The sequence below is a fragment of the Balearica regulorum genome, chromosome 1, assembly GCF_011004875.1.
Source record: "Balearica regulorum gibbericeps isolate bBalReg1 chromosome 1, bBalReg1.pri, whole genome shotgun sequence".
NCBI classification, from domain to species: Eukaryota; Metazoa; Chordata; class Aves; order Gruiformes; family Gruidae; genus Balearica; species Balearica regulorum.
Window position 1 is genome coordinate 32,152,001 of NC_046184.1, and position 19,548 is coordinate 32,171,548.

Here is a 19,548-nt window from a genome sequence, read left to right on the forward strand (position 1 = left end):
TATGAACTATCTTTTTTATCCTTGAACAACAAGCTTCTGACCCATATGGTTGCGGGAGTATGATCTCACTGTAATTGACATAATGGTATCTGCTGCAGTCTGCAGACTGTAAAGCCGTACGGTCAGTGGTATCTTGTGCTTTAGAGGAGCGAGTTCAAATCCTTTCAGACATGCAAGAAGCACCCAAGATGATGGCTACAAGTGAAGCAGTCCTGACTTATTTCCTCCTGCCCCTCCTTACCTCAACTTGCTGAACCGAAGTACTCCAGATGCCTCTCTACTGCAGAGACTTCGTTTCTCATAAGGGGAAGCACATACACTTCACTGTTATTCACAGCAGAAAGGATTGATCATGGAGCAACGAGGGGCCTCAGGCTGTCAGGCCGAGGGCCTTCTTAGACGAGCTGAGGTTTTCTACTCTCTGGTCCTTATTGCTGTGCAGGTGGCACAACCCAGTCAAGTGTTATTTATGTTCTGCCAGCTATTGACTGTGTGTTATCAGTCACTCTGGCCCTGTCTGCTCTCCCCTAAGCAGGTATGCAGCAAGCCCCATACTTATTTTGGGACAAGGCATGTTCCCACAGACCTTTTGTCTTTTTTTTTTTCCTTCTGGGAGTTTTGATTTCTGCAGCAATGTACAAAGTGGAAAATACCACAGGACTTGGGCTGAAGGGAGAGGTAGAGGCTTTAAAAATAAATATCTAGCCTCTGTGGTAATGAAGAAGAATTAAGAAATATGATCCTGCATAGAAGATGCAAAGCCCAGGAAATAAATTAAGGCTTAAGAAAAATGCTGTAGTTTCAAAATTATTCTCCTAACTTGGGAGGAAGGTATTAATTGAAAGTTTGGACCTGGCATTACTAGGCACATCTCTCGAAGATCCCTAGCATCTCTTGCGCAGCTCACCCTTGAGGTCCGTCTCGTCTCCCGCCTCTTTTTCTGCTGTCAGCGGATGGGGGCGCAGTTGAGGGAGACGTCCCGGGTTCATTTGGGCTTTGCCCCCTCTTTGGGCACTTGCAGACCGCACGTCTGTCCCTGCGAGTGTGTGCGAGAGAGTGTCAGTGTGTGTCTGTGTGTGCGTGTATGTCAGAGAGAGCGAGTGTGAGTGTCAGTGCTGCACATGCTCACTGGGCAGCGCGGAGCGCTGTTCCACCTGCAGTCATGTGTCACAGCGAGCGGGACAGGCGTGGATGGAGGGATGCCGAAAGCCTTCCGCGTCCCCGGCGCTGCTCAGCCCGCTCCCCCATCCCCCGAGCCAGGGCTGCCGGCTGGTACTGCCCTTCTCCCCTCGCCTCGCCGGGCTCACCTTCTGCACGCGGCTCTCCTCACCGCTTTCACCACACTCCTCCCCTCTCCTCCCGCTCCCCACGGCTCTCCTCGCTCTCCCCGCAGCGCTCTGCCCTCACCTATTCCCTCACCTATTCCCACTCCTCTCCCCGCTCGCCCCTCACCTCACCCCACTCTCTCACGTCTCCCCTCACCGCTGCGCTCGTCCTCGCTCGCGCGCGCGCACGAGTGACATCACCCCTGTCCAATCAGCCGCCGCCGCTCCCCGCGCCCCGCTCGGCCCCGGCGGCCCCGCGCGCGGTGGCGGGGAGGAGGAGGGGGGGGGGGTGGCGCGCGGGCGGCTGTCAGGCGGGCGCGCGGGCGGCGGGCCGTGCCGTGCCGTGCCGTGCCAGGTGTGTGCAGCTGAGGCGGGACGCCGCGCGGTGACAGCCCGGCTGTGCGGCAGCACTGCACAGGTAGGGCACGGCTGGCTCCGTAGCGGGCGCGGCGGTGTGCCCCCCGCCTGCTTTGCGCAGCGGGGTGCCGCTTTAGAGACGCGAGTAAGAGCCGCCGCCGTGGCGTTGCCTCCTGTGAGGGGAGAGGGCAGCCCTCGGCAGCGGGTCGTCCTGGGCAAGGGGCGCCGCCGCGGGTGGGTTTGCGCGGCGGGGAGTCAACTTTCCCGGTGCGGCCGGCGGGGCTGGGGCAAGTGTGGGGTGGCGGGCGGCCGCGGCCCCTCGCCCCGCGGCTGGGCGGCGGGAGAACCCCGAGCTCCCTCGCGGCGTTGGCCTGCGGACGGTACCGGAGGCCGGGCCTGGGCGGCGGGACCCGCTCCTGTGAGGCGGCCGGGGGCGGTGGCCGTTACACGGCGCGGGAAGCTGCGGGGGGGGGGGGGGGGGGAATGTCTGTGTGTGAGGGAGCCGCCCCCTCCCAGGGCGGCTGGGCGCTGGGGATGGGATTACTGGGACCCCCGGGCTGCCGAAAGTGGGACGCCTTCCCTGGTAATCCTCTCGCGAATGCTGTCCCCTCGCGATCGCGGGCTTCGCGGGGGGAGACGCGAGCTGCCACGCATCCCTGCTGCGCCTGCCGCACGGCTCGCTGGAGGGGCCGGGTGGCGGTGCCGCAGGGAAAACCTAATGCTCGGTTTCGCCTCTGGTTCTTACTGGCGCACGTATGGATTTTGGCAGCTTGTGGAAAAATGTATCCGTAGTGTGTTCTTACAGCGCAACGTTTCAGCATCGCGGTTGCTGCGCAGGCTTTCAGAGCAGCCTGCACGCCCAGAGGCACCCTTGCTCCATCTCATTTACTTGTTTGCGTTTTAGGGTGTATTTTATGGTGATCAGCTATAAAGGGATTTTTTTTTTTCATTGCACCTTCTTGCAGTAAAAATAATAGTGTTTCACTTTGTTTTCCCCTTGTAAAATGCTAATTATGCTTCTTTTCTGTGTCACTTTTCTGTAAATGGCAGTAATTCAGGCTGACTGTAGTAACACCTGCTGGTGAGAACAGAAATGCCACTTGCGGACATTGCCATTGCTGAGCTCTGCTAGAAGTCACCTGAAGGGGCTGAGCCGTGCCCGTGATGCTGTGCCTGAGCTGCAGATTGAGTGAGGGGCTCTTTAGGAATTCCATCTGCTCTATGAAGCGCTATTAAATTCTGCTTATAAAACCTACTGGAGATTATCTATGCAGTTAATCAACTATGCTCCATTTAGTAATGGAAGTAAACTATGACCTGTGAGCTAAGAATGTTTTCAATGGTTATTATGTTAAAGCCCATAAAAATATTTAAAGGGTTCTTTAAGGTTTTAAAAGCAAACCATTATGTAATTACTGGTGTGTACAACTTAGGCAAAAAAATGCCTAGAAATGCAGCCACCTGTGCAGAAGTGGCTGTATCAAAGGAGGTGTTAACAAATATACTTTACTTAGTATCAGTTTTTTGTATAGTTACTTGTAAACCAGTAAAAATAATAAACACATGATTTGAAATTACATAAGAGCAGAGGAAAACTTTCTGAAATAACCTGAAGTTATAAAAATTCTTTATTTTTCCTCTTCTACCATTAGTAACTTTTAAATGTCTTTCTTGCAGTGCAAATATTGTAAAAATGCCTATGAAAGGATGGTCTTCGGCCCATGTTGTATAAATAATAATAGTCGACCAAAATTTCTTTAATAGGAACTTTCTTTAATGTTGCAGGAGCCTGTTGGTAGTATGGAGATTTTGTTTGTTTCCTTACCTCTGAATGTGTATTATCAGCATCAGTTGCTTAGTTTTTGTATTCGTGTTAGGTGATAGTTGACATTTTATCAAAATATACCTCATCCATCCCTAAATTTGCAAAAAGAAAAAGAATAAGCTAAGCAAAATACTTCTGTCCTTGTCCATGTTTGTATTATCTGCAATGTTGTTCTAAACCAATAAGATTTCCAGTTTTATCTCTGACAAACACCAAAAAGTAATGCATCCTCAACACAGCTGCATGATAACGCAAAAACTTACTTAATTTCATAGAATCTTAAATCAAGTATCTGAAATACCTTCTGTAAAAGAAATACCACATTATTAGGGTTAGGGAACAAAGAGCTTGTAAGTGAGCGTGTCTTTCTGATACAGTCTTAACTACATGATCATATACAATTCTTTTCCTACAGGAACCCTGTCTCATTCAGTGCACAGGATGGATGGAGCTCACTTATTTAGTATATTGCTTTTGTTTATCATTCTCATTGATCACTGTGTGAGCCCCTGATTTATTTACTCCACGTTACTCAACTCTGCTTTGAAGACAGAACTGATAGCATCCATATGGGCTTTGGTAGAGTGCTTATCGTTATGTGATCAGAATGCCTCGCAAATAATTATTAGTTTATCAAACACTACCTAAGATGAGACAAGACTTTTACAGATAGTGAACAGAGGCACAAAGAGGGTTAAGTGAAAAGCATTCACTCACGTTTTGGTAATCAATTTGAAATTTCTGTGATTTTTGTAAATATATTTGCTCAATTTACACCTGCCGCTGCTTTTAGTAACAGTCCTCAGTGCTCCACACGTCTGCGAATGTGCCTGTGAGTGGATAGGAAAAAGAGGAATTCACAGTTAATTACAAACTATGGAAATTTGTGAAGCGGTGTGCATGACAGTAAGAGAAATGGAGGAAACTGCAGACGGGATGACTTTAATCATTAAAGCCTTTGTGGCATATTACAGACCCCCTATCCCTTTTTCTTTCTGCAAACATTGCCTCATTCACTACACATATTCCTGATCTTCAGTAGGTAAGGCAAAAGTCCTACCTGCATTAGATTGTGTATCATCTTCTGTGCCTGTTCATCCCGGGCACTGGATAAGGCAAGGTAACTTTGAAGAAGCAGTAAATGTTTGTTTAAATATTGTATAAAAATGTACACACTCAAGGGAAGTGAATTATTGTTGCACAGACAACAGTGTTTGTTATTTATAATTTTTGAGTGGTTGATTTAGTAACCTTAATATTATTTTCATGTTGTTTGTGGGGTAAAATGTGCATACATGTCCAATATACTTTCTTAAAACCTAGAAAATTAAACTTAAGGGAATTAAAAAAGAAATAAAACCAAACCAAAAAAACGCAGAAAATTTTTCAACTCTCAAATTAAATTTTTTTTTGTGTTACTGTATTGGACCCACAGTGGTTATCAACAGGATTGAAAAAGTTTTGAATCATTTGCAAAAGCTCTTGAACTTTTAGCGTTATGAGTGATAGCATTATGAAAGTGCAGTCCCTTTTACATACACCAGTGATAAAGCAGAATGGCAGCGTTTGTAGTGCATTTGCACAGGTACTTCTAATAGTGGAAAAGTGGTGAAAGACTGAGGTCCTTTCTATTCTAGGCTTTAGAGAGAATGTATCAGGGTCAGTGAGAGCTCTTTCGCCAGACCCCTGCAAGCACAGTCCTTTTCACTTCATCCATTATACTTATCTCCTAATGACGGTCTCCTTATTGTCCTGTAGCCAGTCCCAGTCTTCATTTTTTAGGTATTGCTGGTATTGGCCATTCAAAATGTCTTCAGTTTCTTTTCTCAGCTAGTCTTGTCTCTCCTTGCTTTTTGCCTGTCAGCATTCCTTCAATTTACTTTTCTTTATTCCCCAGAGTTTCCTCTTCTTGATTTGCTACACCAGTCCGGTCTGGTCTCCTTCCCCTCTCAATCTCCAATTACTTTTTCTGTGCTTTTGTCAGACATGGGTCTCAATTTTTACTCCTCTTCATAGACCATAAAGTGGCTTTTGTTCTTCTGCACTGAAACAACACAGTACTTTCTTCTTAGAAGTTGGTTGGGTTTTGGCACATTTTTAGAGATACAGGAAAGAGCGTAGTGTTAACTCAAAGCTTGCCTATGTTGATGGCTTCAAAACATAGTCACATTTTTTTAAATAAAAGACAATTTTCTGAAAGAAGAAAAAAAATTACAATGTGCTTTTCCTTCATTGTCCCTCTTAAAAATTGAGCTCTTGAATGAATTTTTCAATGAAGTATGTTAAGTATGTGTGTCTATATATGCATTGACAGAAAGCAAGGGCAGACAGGACACTCACTTTGCCTAAGTTGTAAGTAGTAGTAAACATTAGAAATGCTGAACAACTTAAATAGCCCTAACTATGATGAGACATCAGCAATTTGGACTGGAGCATATACTGTATTTTTGTTTAACCCTGCTAAGTTTTATGGGTTTCTGGGCTGGCAAATAAAATAACTGATGATTAGGGGTCGATTTGTGTTTATACTTGTTGGATTTTTTTTGTTTGTTTGTTTTTTCATTTTATGTTAAGGTTTTGTTATAGCTACTTTAGAGAAATATTTACAAAAAAGAGATCGAAGCCTCTCACTGAATTGAGATCTGAATAAAACTGTGACCAGTGGAGTTACTGCTGCACCACAGTATTTTGTTTACATAAGGTAATCCTTTTGATGCAATAAAAATACTATTTGCAATAACTTAGTAGCTCTCCTGTCTCATATGGGGGACATGGATGAGTTATGGTTTGCACCACAGCCTGAATATTATAATTAATGTGAGACAATATGTAAAAACATTTTCATATCTGTGGAATCTTCTTAAGAACTTATACGAGCAGTGCAGTGTTGAAATGAAGTAATATAAATACACATATTTGACAAGTTCTTTGCTTGTATTTATGTAATGCTTTTATCATTGACACATAGTGGTCAGGTTATGTGTTGTTCCTATGCAAAAGAGTTAGCTTGTAACATAGAGCCCATGTTTTAGTCATGACATGGATGTTCTTTTTATAGCTTTATTGGAAACACTCTGCTTTACCGTAGACAATTCAATTTTCTCCAGTTGAGCCAAACATTTGAACACAAGTGTAACTGTAATTTGCTGCTGATTCCTGTCAAGCCAGTCCTCAAAGTTGTTAGGCATGTACTTGAATTTACTGCTGTATTAGTTTCTGCATTAAATTGTTTTTCTTATCCATAAAATTTGAGTAATGCACTTCATCTTAAAAATGGCTCAATTGAATTTGTTTGTAAAAGTCAAGGAAAGGTGTTGATATATTAAGTCAAGCATTGGAACAGATTATTCAGAGAAGTTGTGCAGTTTCCCTCCTTCAAATTTTTCAAGACTCAGATGGGTAAAACCCCCAGCAACCTGATCTGATGTCTTAGCTGACCCTGCTTTGAGCAGGAGGTTGGTCTAGAAACCTCCTGATGTCCCTTACAACACAAACCTCCTATGACATTATCCTCTCATTCTGTGTAAGGGGAAAATATCAATATGCAGTCCGAATAGTACTTTCTGAAAGGGAAAGAGTAGCTGTGCCAACAGGCAAAATGTTTAATGTCTGAATGAAATATTTGATATTACAGACTGAATCCCCTTTTTATCTTTCATTGGTAATGGTATTTCAATGCACTGCTAGACATGCTGTGTGCATTAGGTAGGCTTGATGTTATATTATAGGTCTGTTTCATGGCAGATAATAACAGGATTTAGTAGCTTGGTCAATTAACTGACCAGTATACTTGGTCAGTATGTTGTAACGAGTTGTAATACTCGTTACAACATACTGACCAAGAAATGATACCTTCAGTTTCATCAGAAGAAAGGATCGCTTTTATTAATACAGCTGTTTATGTTATGAAACTTACATTTTCCAAACAAAATCTCACACACTTAATCTGAGTGTAAATACTTAAAACAGACACTGGATGTTGATAAGTGGAACAGGCTGTTAATGTTGTCTTAATGTTGTACGTAGTTAAGGTGCTAATCTTTCTGGGAATGATCAGTGCGTGCTACATGAGAGAAACAACTTGGTGCCCTGTCTCAAGCAGAGGGATGGGACAACAGAAGTGTGACTGGTTCTAACACATCCACTGCAGTGAGATGGGGAATTTAGTATTTAACACAACTGGGAAAAAGTCCATGTCATTTTAAACTTCTGCGTTCTGTAAACCCACTGATTTTTTGGCGTGCCTGCTTATAATTCAAGTAATATGTGATGCAGTGATGAATACTTTATTTTTTTGAAAGGTATCTTGATTTTATGAACATCATGCATTCACCTTTCATGTATAGTTATGTTTTTCACTATGTCTGTTGTTCTGGCTTTTCAAGCCTACCTAATCACATCTTAGGAAAAATAAAATAATTTATTTTGTTTCTTGCGTGAGAAAAGAGGAGCAGCCTTATACCCTAAATATTTCTTAATGAAGACTTCCTTCTAGATAACCAGTTTTCCAACTAGTATGCTTTCTTTGAAACTTGAAATAAAGCTGACTTTGTTTTGATAGAGGCAGTCAGTTGTCTTGCCAACTACTCAGTGGTAAGACGTAAAATAAAGTTGAAAAGAAATGTCTCGATATGTTGAAGATCAAACTCGTACTTTTCTTTACCAACCATTATTACTGAACTTCTAAAAGTGCTTAGTATAACTCATGTGTTGATAAGCTTTGCTCTTTCGACAAGTTAGAAGGCTCACTGCTGTTGCCAGTAGTACTTCTAGCTAAAGTATTGCATTTTTTTACTATGAACATTTTTGAGCAAAGCAAAAAGAAGATAATAAGGATTAAGATAAATGAGAAAGAGCAGCTAGAAATATAACTTTTTTTGTTTTCTGTATTTCTCCTTGTGAAGAATAAGGCCATCTCTCTTTTTTACTATTGCCAGAAGCCCAATTCGCCTTTCATCAGCTGTCTACAGTTTAGTTCTTTTATAAAAATGAACTGTGGAATATTGAACAGTTTCCACTTCAGATCTTCATTATAAAGAAGCTCCAAGGGAAACCAGCTGCTGTTGAAATAGATCTTGGGAAGCTAGGCATTCTGAAGTGCTCCTTTTTCACCACCGCCTTGTCACTTCCTGAACTTTCTTCACTCTTGATTTTTATTATACCTTTTCCTTCTGACTTTTCCTGGCCCTGTAATTTTTCAATTTTTTTTAACATATTAATGTTTTGAAAAAGTATCCAGTTCTGCCCCTTACACTAGGTGTAGCAATGATATCCCTGGAAAAGCCATAGATCAGGCCATCACAATGGAAAAATTAGTCTACAGCTTTACTGTAATATGTTGGTTTTGAAACTCATAAACTAAAGACTGATGAATGTGAAAGTTCAGCCTTATCTGAGCTTAAAAAAAAAAAAGGGTATGAATTTCTTTTTGATTGCTTTCATGTCTTTCTTGACTCTTTATGTAACACAGAAGAACTGTACCAGCTATTGCATAAAAACCAGTAACTAGTGGAATAGTGTTAATGCTGACTTCTATTCTAAACAACTGGGGTGATAGCTCAGTTGTATTTTGTTGTTTAAACATCTGCCGTTTCAGTTTTGCATTAAGTCTTGTCAGATGGATACTTTGTTTTTTTAAATCAGTGTAGGAGAAAAGGCTTATCCTCAGAGTTATGGAGGAAATGCTGAGTAAGATCCTCAGTTCTTTGGCTCCTCATCACGCATCATTGCCTCTTTCATTTCTTGCTGTTGATCTGCCCCATTGAAAAGCAGATTTTTGCAATATTTACTGATGCATTAACTGAAAAGTTACAGTATGTGATGAATAATTCCTATGGCAACCAATTTATTACAAAATTCTTATTTTTTTTCTAAACATTTATTTGTGTAAGCATAGTATTAGCAGTTTAGATGAAGTATCCCAGTATCCAGTATAATTTTCTTTTAAATACCTGGTATTTACAAAGTAAGAAGCTGGAAAGCATCAACAAAACCTAATTAAAATTATCTGACACATTGATCTGGCCTCATCCAGTCACCATTACATTAACATATATTTGTATACATGCACAAACATATCTATATGCATAATCTTTTTTTTTTTTTCCCTGCAATGTACTTCTATTTGTCTGAAGATAGTGGACTGAAGAAGAAAGTTATCCAATATATACCCCAAAAGTAACGAAAGAAAAGAGAAGCAGATAATCTCAAGTAGGATGATTTTTAAGAAATTAGTTTTTAAGTTACTAATTGCATTTTTTAAATGTCACTGTAAACAGTACTTTGAGGTACTTGCATTGTATTAATGAAATTAACATGAAAAATAAAGTATACTTACTTGGTAATGGATTCTTTTTATTCTTCTGGGGACCTTCCACCAATATGTGCAAAAATGAGTCATTACTTGAGGGATTTTCTTGAACTGAAATATTTCTCTCTTTTTCTTCTTGGAACAATCATCTTGAGTGTGATTCAGGAGCAAAACCAGTGTAAACTCTCCCTCTGGGTTACTGGAGTGGATAATTGTTTTAAAAATATTAAATAGCTTTTTGTTTTTAATGTGATGGTGATCTGTGTTTTATTAGCTAAGAATATTTGAGACGATTAAAGAGTTTTGAATGAAAAGGACTTAATTGCATTTTCATTAACAGCAATTTTTTGGTGCATTTAGTATTAGGTCGTGTGATTACAAAATGTGATTTTGGGGTATGGAGGAAAGTAGTATGTCTGAGAAGAAAGATTAATTTGCACTTAGTTGTAAAGGTGAAATACAGGAAAAGATAAATCTGACTAAACCAAGTATTTTTTTGTTGTGGAAATGGGAGTTTTGAATATGCTGCTCAGAATGGCAGAGTTCTACAGAAACTTAACGGCATAAAGAAAGTTTTGTAGTTAAAACAGCCCCAGGTTTGTAATAGAGCACAGCTGTTCCCATTTCCGCTCACATTCTTTTATTGTAATATGTTCTGTGGGTTCTCTACAGACCAGCTGACCCAGTCTTAAATGTGGCTGAACCATAAAACCTGTTTTGTCTCATTTCTGTGAGATCTCATTTGAAGCGTTCAAAAGAGATAAAGACTTTTTTTTTTTCTTCAGACTGATTAACTCCACTCTAATGTGATGTTTGTATCGGGAGTTACAGCAGCTTCATATAATTCAGACCTTGCCTATGCATATACTGGAAGAAAGCACAGAGGTTTAGGATGGGGTTTTTTGTTTGTTTGTTGTTTTTTTTTTAAACTAGGGCAACTCTGAAAGAACCATGCTTTAATGTATTACCATATATTTAGGTATTACCTCAATTTTATTTACATTCATGTAGAAAGCTTTTGTGACCTACTGAATATTTTTAGCTAATCTTATCCTTGGCAGTGTTGCTAACTGACGGTATTTAAACTGGCAGTGATTAGATAAAGCCTGCAAATAGTCACTAAGGGTTCCCGTGTAGATTTTTGTGGGTTTGTTTTGTTTTGTTTTTTAAACAAACAAAAATGGAACAAAACCACCAAACAGCAAGCACTCTTTTTCCACATCTATGCTAATGTTTACTGGTACTGGTGTGACAACAGAAGAAAGGAAAATGTGGAAGGAATATATGTGCCTTTTTGGCAACTGTCAAAAAATTATAATGTACCACATAAACCAATGAGAACAGGTCACAATTTACTGTGGTGTTATTAACTAATATTACCAAAGCACCTACAGTATTTTATGTTACAGAACTAGCCAGCTTTCAGAGATTTCTTTGCAGACCAGCTTGAAGAAAAACTGGTGGATTAATGTAAGTGCAGTGAAGGATATGGAGCACCTTGAAATGTCATTTTTATTTCAGCAGTTTAGCACCTGTCTGTAAGACAGCCCCTTGCTCAGTTCAGCATGCTTGTAGGTAGAACTATTTTGATACTTGTTTGTGATTGTCTAAACTAAAGCACTCCAAACATGCAGGTTATTCTTGGCTTATTTTTCCAAGGATTTTCATGGTTAATGAGGTATTAATCTTTTTTTATAGATACCAAATATCTTTTTATAAAAGGGGAAATTACCCCTTTTTATAAAAGGGGAAAACATTTATTGTGTGGATACCAGCTAGATACTGTGCTATTTAATTAGGTGCGCAAGCAGCCAAAGAGCAGTTATTTGGTTGTTTGACTTGGAGACATTGTAATCTAAAATAATAAAATAATTCAAAGGCAAATGTGGTTATCTGTATAGCTAATAAACTACATTTTTAAAATTTTGGTTTACTGGCAGGGTAATTCCAGTACAGCTCCATAAAACACAGATTATCATTCCAGAGGGTCCAGGAGCTAATTCTTTTCTGCTCTGGGAGAACCAGTTGTTAAATGCATGTTCCCAGTAATTTTTTGCTTGTCACTTTGTCTTTACTCATCTGAAAGTTTTGTCAGAACACAAAATTCAATAAGGGCTTTTCAGAGTTAAATATAGGTGGATTTAAACGAGAGGATTTTTTATTAGCTGTTAGCATTAGGCCTTTAACCTTCATCATCCAGATGTAAGTTTTGGGCTGCACTGAGCACTCTCTGGCTGAAGATCTTTACCATAGTGTACAATAATAATATTTAGGTGTTTGGAGTAATCTTGCAGAACATAGACACTTGTGCTTCTTCTAAAAAGTCTTTCAGGATGTTGCTAAGCACTTACATAAAAAGTGTAATTATGTTTGTGGGTTTATGTCTGTTAATCTACAGGGGTGTTTTTTGGAGAGGGGGTTGTGTTGGGTTTTTAATTTTTTTTTTTTAAATTCTGATTTCATTATTCCCATTCTATGGGATCTTTACCTGGGAGTCAGTTTAGTACTTGTGGAAAACATGCAAATGTGTACATTTGGGTAATATTTTAAAATGTTATTTAATCTTCCTGGAAAACAGCAAAATTTTCTGTTGCTGGATATGTTAGTATTGTTTGTCTCTTGCCTGCCTCTGAATTCATGGCCCATTAAAACTTGTAAACCTGGCTTTCATCCTGGGTGGTTCTCTCATCTTCCCTGGAAGTTCTTTTGATGGCCTGGGGAGAACCCCTTGGGTAAACTTCATCTCACTTCTAGGGGTAGGGAATGATGAGAAGCTGGGTCAGAGGAGGTAATAGGTAACGAGTGCCAACATACATTTCTTAATTTGCTTAGCCTGTTCTGTCTAAAATTGTCTGCATAACATTTTTTAAATTCACATCAGTGATTTAAAATAAATAGTCTGATTTTGCCCTAGTCTGGATTAGGTCTGCTCATAAGTTTACTGAATGTCTGTCAAAAACATAGAGTCATCTGAGACAGATTTCAACAAGTGCAGCCAATTCTTATGTTCCTGCAGTTGTCATGTTAGGTCCTTCAAGATTCTTCCAATTTGGAACGTGATTACCTGTGAAATTATCTGTCTGCTTAGAGGCAGTTGTCTTCCAGACTTTGTTCTCAAAGGCACCCAAGAATTGGAGGTCCTCATTTAGTCTGTGAATATGTTTGCTGTTAATTAAATGGTAACTTTACAACGGCAGCATCTCAGAAGGCTTGCCAGGCCAAGGTTATGAGCTTCAACTGATCCCAGGATGTAATATGGAAACCAGATACCTAATTCATAATGTGAACTGTAAGCCCGCCATCTCTCAAAATACCTAAAAAAATAAAGAAAGAAAGATGGAGAAAACTGTGATAACCAGATGAGGACAGATTTTCCTCTATTAAGTACAGGAGCATATAATCAAATAAAAAATGCAAATTAATAGAGCAGGATTCTTATTTTTAATCATTATGTTAAGATTTAATAGAAAAAAATCTGAAAATTTAATTCAAACCAAGCAATTCAAGAAGCTGCTTGATGACTGAATATACTCAAACTATGGAATATGTTTTTTATTAAAACCTTTCACTTTTGCATGCTCAAAACACCCTGATTTCTAAGTATTTGTAGTTCAGTTGTTGCTGTTACATTTTAAACAATTTTATTGCTCTTCCTATACCTCTACATTATAAATGTTTTCAAATAAACATAATCTTTCTTATTTGGCATATTACACACATTATTGCATGCATTTGTCAATTACTGTATATAATTGGACCACTTCTGAGGGAAGAATCATAGTCAGCCAATTAATTTATATTTCAGTTAGTGTGTAGGAAGATACAGGCACTTATAAGGATGAGCTTTTTAGTTGCAAAGTTTTGCATTATTACATGTAGATAAGTAGAAACATCTGTATTCTTTTTTTTCAGTTAGTCAGACCTAGAGGGCTGCCTTAGAAGACAGCTGAAAGCAATGAAGGAATCCATTACAGATCAGTTTCTTTAATTGCTCGTCCAGAGCTTTGGGTTTAAATGTTTTCTCAATGCAGTGTGACATAAAAGCAGAAATATTTGTTGCAGACTTTTGTAAATATTCTCTTACGATTTTACAGGCAGTTGCAAATAGTGCCGTTTTGTTTTGTGTTGTTAATTCTGACTGCAGAAGTGTGCATAAACATTACTGTGTCTCTTTTTTTCTCTGTTGGTCTAGTGACAGTTGGCAGGTGCTAGCTTCCAATAAGTGAGAGTTGTAAGCTGCACAGCTTGGTAATTGGCATAGAAGTTGGGTAAGGAAGTTGCCTCCTCTTCTTATGCTACAATATAGTCTTTTTCAGACAAGTTCTTTTTCTTTTCTTTTTTTCCAGAGAAATCAGCCATTATTCAGTTTTCTCAAAGAAAGAGTGCATACATGTAGGCAGCATGAGGAAGAAGTACTTATCCTCAGAGTCGCTTGTATTTTGCTGAATCAACTAAGACTTGGCAGCTCAGTTTCACCAATATTTTTGGAAAAAAAAAAAAAAGTTGACAGTTTTCAGTTATACAAATAATGGATCCTTTTTTCCCTCCATTAAAAATAACATTTCTATACTATGCATCTGAGAATACAATTCTTTGCTCCTTCTATTTTCTTCCCAGTTAGTGCAAAATGAGGTGTAACTCTTTCTGTATATTAGAGGGGAAAATACTAATCTCTTCAAGATTCTCTTGCAAGTTATTTCTATCATTAAGATGATTCATTAGGAATATGCTTGTAAATTAATTTTCATTGAAGCAGCACTTCTGTGTGTCACTCAGAATCAGGATGCTATACAAACATACTTTGTATGAATAGCAATAATAAGGTCCAGTAAGTAGGTATAGAAACCTGATGAAAGACTGGAAAGTGAAAATGGTACAGTTAAAAACATTAAGGAATGTGTGGAAAGCATAGGCATACTTGGTGTCTTCCTCACTGAACACTCCAGCTCCTCCTTTAAACTCATGGTACAAGGAATTTTCTTTCAAGAAATGCATGATTGTTAGGAAAGATGAATAATTGTTCTTTATATAATACTTGAAGCCATTTAGGAATTTCTAGTAAAATACAACTTCTGTCTTTACTTTTTTTTTAAAACAATGTAATTATGTGTATTTCTGACTGTGAAGGATTTATCATGAAAATGGTATCAGCAAATGCTAGATTCTCTTTGTAATGCTGTCTGACTTGACTTGCATCTCGTATTCTAATTTTATAGACCTTTGATGCCTTTTACTCCCTCCTTTTAAGCCTATATTACTCTTGTTACTTTGGGTCAGAGAATCATAGTCTTACTCATCTGAAAGAAGACCCCCCCCACACACACACTTTTTAGCAATAAAACATTGATACAGCAATTATGCAACTTATTTTGTTTATATTTTATATAGCTACCTATGTAAATATACTTGTATAGTGCAGTTGTATTTTAATATCACTTGAAGCTTGTTAATTACATAAGAATTGTATTTGTCAATACAATATGTTTTTAGGAGTATTGCCAGTTCAGACTTCACAGATGATTTAGCAATGAGGCTTATGTAATATGAGTTACATTTATTTATTTATTTATTTGATGGAGCAACAGTAGAGTTAACGGTGAGTTGTTTTGCAGGATATTACTGGTGAAAGACGTTTAAAAGTGTATCTTGCTTTTAAAAGTTATTGAAGATTTTGGCAGTGTGCATGGGTACAAATCAGAGCACTTCAAGTCAGAATTAGAATTCACAGAGATCTGGCATTCTATGAGCCTAGAGGAGTCCTTTCATGCATCAGATACAAGATCTGAGCTGATAATGTGTTGAAGTTTGTAGTACCTTTTCTTCTAACTCTTAAAAAAACATTTATTTGAGTAGATTTTCAGAGAAAACTTAAATTGCATGAAGAACAAAACCACATGTTGGAAAAAAATACATTATTCTGCAGGTATTGTAATGCATGTCAGGATGCATAGGAGATTGAGTCCTGGTCTCATTTAGAGCATCTGAACACACTTGTAAATTCTCCTTTCCCTGATAGGGTGGTGAGTCAGGGAGAGACAGATCCCAGTGAAAATTTATTAGAACAACTTTTTATTAATTAAGCTTTTATTATGAATAGAATCAAGCTATTATTAAAAGCAGATAATTGTTCACATAGTACATTGTCTCATTCCCTCCCAGTGTTCTCACACCCAGAGGTACACACTATCACGCAGACACTGCCACGCACGCAGTCGCTCACAGCCACCCGGGTGGAGGCCAGCCCAGCTCTTTTCTCCCAGGGAGACCTGCACTGGCGTGACTGGGGCTTCGAGGCAGGTGTGCGGAGTTCCCCACAGGGTCCCTTGTTTCCTCAGCAGCACGTGCAGTCCTGGTGCCTCTGATGGAGCACAGCTGCCTCTGCCACCTCGGATGTGGTCTGACTCGCACAGCCCTTGGTTGGTGCCAGCATGGTTGGCCTTACACGTGCTCAGCAGAGCCTGGCCCTCTTTCCTTCCTTGAAAATGCAACAGGACCACAAGTCTCCAGAGCTTGTTAGTGTTTGGTAGACTTTTACACCATTCCTCTTGACATGTAGGTTTGCTCTTTCTAGCCCGCTGTTATCTGGTGACTGTTACTCATCCATACCTGTAGAGTCCATTTACAGAAATTCTCAGCGACAGGGTTTTTATAACAACACAGCTCTTGGACAACTGGTACTTCAGCATGAAAGTGCCATGGGAAGTCATTGACCTGTGAAACATTTTTCTCAACTTTCTTTCAATCTTAGTTTTACATTTGAAATTGAACCGTAATCAGTTTGAATTTTGAATTTTATTTTTATATTCTAATGTACTTCTATGGAGGTTTTTGTTATTAGTTCCACTGGGACCAAGTTTAATCCCATTTTTCAATTCTTATAAAAATAGTAATGAAAAACATGTTACATCAAATGCATTTCATGACAATTTTCTCTAACTTCTTTTATGCAATTCCAGTGGCAAATGTATTTATTATAACTGAGTGAAGTATTTCTGCAGAAGTCATCCTTATTTCAACATTGTCCTTCCACTTTCTTAATCACAAATATTAATAACTTTTGTTTTACCAAAATTTTATAATTCTAAATTCCACTCTTGAAGCTTGTGTTACTGTGAAGCTTTCCAGTTGATGCTGAAAATGGAAAGAAGTTAAATCTAGTGGTTTACCTGACTTTAAGGTACATTGCATCCTCAGCAGGTCTTATAATTCCTAGAAAGAAATAGGAGAAAGCATTATGGATTTGTACTGTGATTAGGTGCTTATTAGGTCTGACGTTAATTACACATGTGGAAGTATGCATTGGGAATAACGTAGCTGACGTCAAGGGAGTGGCACTGGCATAAAACTGATTTTAATGAGCTTTATCTGGAGACAACTTTGAAGATGAGAAGTAATTTACATAACATCTTATTTTGTCCACAGAAGAGTAGATTAATTCAGCTTTTAAGCTGCTGTTAATTGGACAGCTCTCAAAGTACTGTTTGTTCACTGCAAGTAAGTTGAAAAGATCTGACCTGGAAATGTAAGACCGCTACAATTACTGTTCTGTCAATGCTATTCAATATTGTTCTATCAACTACTTTTACTACATAAAATTCTTTTCATATATTTCTGCATGCCTGAACAATATCTGAACCCCCTCCTAAGAGGATCCCCTTATAACCTACTGCCTTAGCTGCTTGAGGGTACCTGTGTAGATTTTCAGCCAATGTTTGCATTAGATTATACAGAACTTGTAATGGCCATATCTCATCAGAAGATCTCTGAATTTTCTCATGTAGTACCCTATTGCTTTCCATGGATAGATATGTAGAACAAGGATGAAATTAAGTTTATCGCTTTGAAAAAGTCTTTTTACTAGCTCACTTTCTGTTGATTTGGCTGCAGATGGAATAACTATATTTGAAGAAGCAGTATTAAATGCTGCTTCTGATCTAATAAATTTCATTTCTGATGCTTGCTAAAGCATCTCAAATACTTCAGAATGTGGATAAAGTTAGGTTGTGCTTTTCACCTTTGAAAAAACTGAATCTCTTGTGAGTGTTGACATCAGACATCAAGCTAGTTGGATTTACCATTGTATAAGTCAGGTTGGTTATTTCTGTGCTTTTGGTGTCTGTGGGTGCTTAGCATTTCATATATCCTTTAGATATGGATTCCAACACAAAGCAATGTTTTAATTTAATTTCAAGACTCTTAATTACCTGAACATTTCATTTGGCTCTGATATGTACCTTCGAGCATATTGGCTGCAGAGTGTTCACTTGATGGTTTCACTATATGGGGTTGTCAATTTTATGTGATGAATAGCTCAGTAATTATGGAGGCATTCCATACTTTGTACTCTACAGTGAATTGTGAATTCCATTCATTCTTAAAAAAATTTAATTCAGGTTCTTTAGGAATCACTAAATTGTATTTTTAAATAACATATTTATGACTTGGAGCCTTGAGATGATAATTTTCTAAGAAGAACTTGCAAGTAAATTAGACAATTAGTTTTAATTAAAATGAACTAAAACCTGTGTTCTTGCAGGAAATTAATATCTATGTCTATCTTCTTTTGTTATAATTTTTGTTCTGAATGATTACGGTAGTGTAACCTAAAAATTTGAATTTGTCACCACCGTTAATATTGACATGTTATGTATAAATATTTGAATACTTCAATTTGTAGTAAGTAAAAATTAAATTAATTATTTTATAGACTACTGAAAGGCCACGTAAACAATGCTTAACTAAGACTACTGTGATATTAATTTAAAAGGCTATTGTTATTTTGTGATAGCTACTTTGTATGTAACAGTTCTTGGCTCCCTAAATAGTTAAAATTAACATTGGTTTAAAGTAGAATGAGTGAAGACCAAGCTTTAAAGTATTTCAAGCATTTTTATATTGTTACTGCTTAATGACACTCGAGGGAAAAAGTAGTGGCTGTCAAATACCAGACAGTACTTGTGTTCCCCTAAACTTTATTGATTGATGTGCAAACAGAGCGCTGAATATTTGGGAGCGACAAGGGAAGAGGCTTTTTGGTAGCATTTCATTTTTGGATCATTTTGCAGTATTTTTGAGCTTCAGTTGCTGATAATGCAATTCTTCATTTTAGTGTAGTCATTCTGCTTTCTTCTCACTCTTTTCATACAAGTTATTAATCCTAAAGATTTTTATTCTGATTTTTTGCTATCGTAAAGATGCAGAAATTGTATTTACTCAGATTATCTGTTCATTTGGAGTAGAATTGAATATGATGTTTATAAAGGAGTAAGGTTTGGGGTAGAAAAAGTAAAGCATTTTCAACAAAGGTTTGAATACCCATTTCATGGCTCTCTGAGTTAGTTTGACTATTGAAACATATTAATAGATCAAGGGAATGAATGATATCCCAGATGATTTTATCTGTTGCTTGCCACTGAAGCAATATATTCATTATGAGAAAAAAGCAGAGAGTAATTATATACTTTTTAGTAGATGAGCTCCTGAAAAATTTAAAAGTTGTTTCCTACTTAAGTAATCACCTTAACTATATCTTGGTTTTATTAAATACTGATAGGTTAGGACAGGATTTCTAAAACTCTTGTATGATCAGTTAGTCGATGTAATTCTTCATATAAGGAGCAGCAGAAGAGGAAGGTGACAAAGAATAGCTTTTAAGTGTCACCCTGCAAGGGGCTATTTTTTCCCTGCTTTTGAGTGTCTAGTTTATTTTTTCTTTTTAATGTGAACAGACT

General features: G+C 38.4%; 1 protein-coding gene across 5 annotated transcripts in view; it reads left to right on the forward strand.

The window, feature by feature from the left end:
- The first annotated feature begins 1,598 nt into the window (after window positions 1-1,598).
- CNTN1 (contactin 1) overlaps window positions 1,599-19,548 on the forward strand; it is a 265,155-nt gene continuing 247,205 nt past the window's right edge. For 3 of the 5 annotated variants that reach the window (XM_075744721.1, XM_075744711.1, XM_075744701.1), the window contains exon 1: window positions 1,599-1,743. The gene's annotated coding sequence lies outside the window, so the exon portion shown is untranslated. The remainder of the gene's footprint in view (window positions 1,744-19,548) is intronic. The other 2 variants (XM_075744731.1, XM_075744751.1) reach the window with 2 other exon arrangements.